At 43.5% G+C, this 5,088-nt stretch overlaps 1 pseudogene; it reads left to right on the top strand.

The window, feature by feature from the left end:
- The first annotated feature begins 1,018 nt into the window (after nt 1–1,018).
- LOC110567667 (small ribosomal subunit protein uS14-like) lies at nt 1,019–1,191 on the top strand (annotated as a pseudogene).
- Nucleotides 1,192–5,088: the final 3,897 nt, after the last annotated feature.

The raw sequence follows: 5,088 nt of genomic DNA, 5'->3' as shown, positions 1-5,088 counted from the left end.
ATGAAAGTTAAATAAATGCCTCTTTACTGATTGGTAAAATAAGTTGTAAAAATCCATCCTCTGAAATTCTTCTGGAAGGCAAACACCTTCCTGTTCCTGCTGTAATGCTATTTGCAAAAATGCTTGCAGCCAGGATTGGCAGGCACTTGTAGTCCCAGCTACTCCACAGGCTGGTGCAGGAGGATCCCTCTGGAGCCCAGGAGTTTGAGGTCAGCCCAAGCAACTTAGTTGCAAGACCCTGTCTCCAAAAAAAAAAAATTTTTAATTAGAAATAAATTCACTCTTGTATGGACTTAAAAAAATATGATTGCAGATGTCAACTGATTTTCTAAGTATATCCTGGGAAGAATTTACTCACTGTTGTCTTGTCATTTGTTTTCCAGTTCAGCCTCATTAATTTTTCTTTCTCTTGCCCTAGTACTGAAACCCTTTGTGATATAGAGACAAGCTTTGGCACTCTGATGGGTTCTTTACCATTGGTTATCAGTTTCATCATCTTGGTTGCTGTAACTGTTGCATAGGATTGAGTGATACAGCATTACTGGCTGTCAGCTCTTAAGAAAAATTGAAACAAGTCCATTGCCAAATAGATTTTGTCTCAGCAAGAGTGCAGGTACACTATTACTATATGAAAATCTCCTCTTATCATAGCTCTGTCTCTTGCCTAATGTACCCTTGAAAGAGTTTTAAAGGAAGTAGCGGCCAGGTGCAATGGCTCAGGCCTGTGACCCCAGCACTTTGGGAGGCCGAGGTGGGCAGATCACCTGAGGTCAGGAGTTCAAGACCAGCCTGGCCAACATGGTGAAACCCTGTCTCTACTAAAAATACAAGATAAGCTGGGCATGGTACCTCACTTCTGTAATCCTAGCTACTCAGGAGGCTGAGGCAGGAGAATCCCTTGAATTTTGGAGGCGGAGGTTGTAGTGAACTGAGATCTAGCCATTGCACTCCAGACCTGGGGAACAAGAGCGACACTCCGTCTCAAACAAAAAGAAAAAAAGGCACTCCTGAGAGCAAGATGGGTCACTAGCATCTTTACTGAAGCCACCCACAAAAATTTGGCCAGGGTTCTCGCTCTTGTCGTGTCTACTCCAACCATCATGGTCTGATCCAGAAATATGGTCTCAATATGTGCTGCCAGTGTTTCTGCGTTAGTACTCAAAGGATATCGGTTTCATTAAGTTGGACTAAATAATCTTTCTTCAGAGGATTATCCAAGGCATCTACCCATTGAAAAACCATGATAGTTCTTTGTATATAAAATAGACATTAAAAAAAAAGGAAGTAGAAAGGCCATGGGTAATCTAAGCAAAGTTTTCAAATTCTAGTATCTACTTTGAGACCTTCTACTTTGAGACATAAAGCTTAGTGTTAAGGGTTCCCCTCCCCTCACCTTTTTATACCCTAAAACAGCTTAAGATTTCAATCTGGTTTGGTTTTCAACAAACCAAATTGTTTACAAGGCCAGGTGCAGTGACTCATGCCTATAATCTCAGCACTTTGGGAGATCACGGCAGGCAGACAGTTTGAGTCCAGGAGTTTAAGACCAGCCTGGACAACATGGCAAAACCCTGTGTCTAGAAAAAATATATAAAATGGGCTGGGCTCGGTGGCTCATGCCTGTAATCCCAGCACTTTGTGAGGCCGAGGTGGGTGGATCACGACGTCAGGAGTTCGAGACCAACCTGACCAATATGGTGAAACCCCATCTCTACCAAAAATACAAAAATTAGCCGGGCGTGGTGGCTCATGCCTGTAATCCCAACTACTTGGGAGGCTGAGGCTGGAGAATTGCTTGAACCCAGGAGACAGAGGTTGCAGTGAGCTGAGATGGCACCACTGCACTCCAGCCTGGGAGACAGAGCAAAACTCTGTCTCAAAAAAAAAAAAAAAAAAAAGAGAGAGAGAGAAAAGAAAAAAGAAAAAAATAGGCACACTTGTAGTGCCAGCTATTTGGGAGGCTGATGGGGGAGGATTGATTGAGCCCAGTAGGTGGAGGATGTAGTGAGCTATGATCATGCCACTGCCCTCCAGCCCGGGCCACAGAGGGATTCTGCTATCTCAAAAAAAAAAAACAAAAAACCACAAATGTACACGCAAATTGTTTAGAAATATCAGGTAACAGCTTATGGGAAAGGAGTGATCCAATTCTATCTGCTGTCTTTCTCAAGTATGGTTCTTTTTTTTGAGAGAGAGTTTCTGTCTTGTCACTGAGCCTGGAGTACAATGGCATGATCTTGGCCATTAATTTGTTTTTTGTTTTGTTTTGTTGAGATGGAGTCTCACTCCGTCACCCAGGCTGAAGTGCAGTGGTGTGATCTTGGCTCACTGCAATCTCCGGCTCCCAGGTTCAAGCCATTCTCCTGTCTCACCCTCCCGAGTAGCTGGGATTACCCGCCACCACACCCAGTTAATTTTTGTATTTTTAGTAGAGATGGGGTTTCATCATGTTGGCCAGACTGGTCTAGAACTGCTTACCTTGTGATCCACCCGCCTCAGCCTCCCAAAGTGCTGGGATTACAGGTATAAACCATTGCGCCTGGCCTCAGTTACTTTTTAAAACAGGTTTATTGAGATGTAATTCACATAGAATACAATTCACCCCTTTAAAGCAGACAATTCAATAGTTTTCAGTAAATTCATCTAGTTGTGCAACCATCACCACAATCAATACAGAACATATTCACCACCTCAAAAAGAAACTCCTTACCCAGTAGCAGTCACTCCCATTTAACTGTCAATTTCCCCTGACCCCCTTTCACCCTAGGCAAGCACTAATCTTACTGTCTCTAAATTTGCCTATTCTGGACATTTCATATAAATGAAATTATATAATTTATGGTCTTTTGTGAATGGCTTCTTTCATTTAGCATAATTTTTTTTTTAAGATTGTCTCGCTCTTGTCCACCAGGCTGGAGTGCAATGGCGTGATCTCAGCTCACTGCAACCTCCACCTTCTGGATTCAAGTGATTCTCCTACCTCAGTCTCCCGAGTAGGTGGGATTACAGGCGCCTGCCACCATGCCTGGCTATTTTTGTATATTTGATATAGATGGGCTTTCACCATGTTGTCCAGGCTGGTCTGAAACTCCTGACCTCAGATGATCCACTTACCTTGGCCTCCCAAAGTACTTGGACTACAGGCATAAGCCACTGCGCCCTGCCTAGCATAATGTTTTTAAGGTTTACCCATGTTGCAGCATGTAGCATGTCCTAGCATATACTTTGTTCCTTTTTATGGCTAAATAATATTCCATTCCATGGATATGCCATTTTTTATTTATCCATTTATAATCTGATGATCATTTAGGTTGTTTCTACTTTATGATTATTATGGATAGTGCTGCTATGCACATTTGTGTACAAGTTTTTGTGTGGACATATGTTTTCATTTCTTTTGGCTATATACCTAGTATTTGAATTGCTGGGTTATATGGTAACTCTATGCTTTTTTTAATTAAGAAAATGTTTTTAAAGATGGGGTTGTATTATGATTCTCTAGAGGGACAGAATAGGACAGATGTATATGTGAAGAGGAGTTTATTAGGGAGAGTTGACTCATATGATCACAAGGTGAAATCCCACAATAGGCCATCTTCCTAGCTGAGAAGCAAGGAAGCCAGTCCAAGTTCCAAACCTCAAAAGTAGGGAAGCCGGCAGTGCAGCCTTCAGCCTGTGGCCAAAGGCCCGAGAGCCCCTGGCAAAACAGTGGTATAAAGCCGAGTCCAAAAGCTGAAGAACTTGGGTGCTGATGTTTGAGGGCCAGAAACATCCAGCACAGGAGAAAGATGAAGGTGGGAAGACAGCCTGTCCTGTTTCTCCCACCTTCTTCCACCTCCCACCTTCTTCCAGTCCTGCTGGCAGTTGATTAGATGGTGCCTACCCAGATTGAGGGTGGGTCTGCCTACCCTAGTCCACTGACTCAAATGTTCATCTCCTTTGGCAACACCCTCACGGACATGCCCAGGAACAATTCTTTGTATCCTTCAATCCAATCAAGTCGATACTTTATATTAACATCATGAGTCCGGGCGCGGTGGCTTAAGCCTGTAATCCCAGCACTTTGGGAGGCAGAGGCGGGTGAATCACGAGGTCAAGAGATCGAGACCATCCTGGTCAACATGGTGAAACCCTGTCTCTACTAAAAATACAAAAAAATTAGCTGGGCATGGCGGCGCGTGCCTGTAATCCCAGCTACTCAGGAGGCTGAGGCAGGAGAATTGCCTGAACCCAGGAGGCAGAGGTTGCAGTGAGCCGAGATCGCGCCATTGCACTCCAGCCTGGGTAACAAGAGCGAAACTCCGTTTCAAAAAAAAATATATATATTAACATCATGGAGGTCTAGCTATGTTGTTCAGTCTGGAGTGCAGTGGTTCTCAGGCATTATGGCAGGTGCAGTGATGCTCACTGCCCCCTCAAGCTCCTGGGCTCAAGCAATCCTCCCACACTAGCTTGCCTGCCTTAGCCTCCCAAAGTGCTGGGATTACAGGCATGAGCCACTGGGTCCGGCTTATGTTTTATTTTTTAGAAGAAACCAGGTCTTACCTTGTTGCCGAGGTTGGAGTGCAGCGGTGTGGTGTGATCATACCTCACTGCAGCCTGGAACTACTGGGCTCAAGCCATCTTCCCACCTGAGCCTTCCAAAGTGCTGGGATTACAAGGATGAGCCACTGTGCCTGGCCCCATTTGTTCATTTTTAATTTCGATTTTCACTTTTAGTTCAGGATATTCTGTTTATGTCTTCAACTCATTTGAGAATTTCTCCTGATGCTTCTCTGCTCTTTAGAAAGCATGTTTTATATTAAATCATTGTTTATTCAAATATGTACTGTATTTATTGAGGAGCTAATATATGTCAGACTTAGACTAAATCTTTGGGCTAAAGTTGGAGACCTTAAGGAATTCATCATCTCTCTTCCTAAGGAGATGTTTCGTGACACGATGCCGTAAATACTGTTGTAGACCTCACAGTAGATTAAAATGGCTTAACAGTAAAACCCCTGTGGGGATAGGGATAAGAAGGTTTTAACTAACATTACGGAGAAAATACAACGGAGTTTTTGTGCGTGGAAAAAGTCAAAGTATACA

Source organism: Aotus nancymaae, unplaced genomic scaffold, assembly GCF_030222135.1.
Source record: "Aotus nancymaae isolate 86718 unplaced genomic scaffold, 86718_ANA_hifiasm-v0.15.2.pri h1tg000008l, whole genome shotgun sequence".
NCBI classification, from domain to species: domain Eukaryota; kingdom Metazoa; phylum Chordata; class Mammalia; order Primates; family Aotidae; genus Aotus; species Aotus nancymaae.
This window is presented reverse-complemented; position numbering and strand designations above follow the sequence as displayed.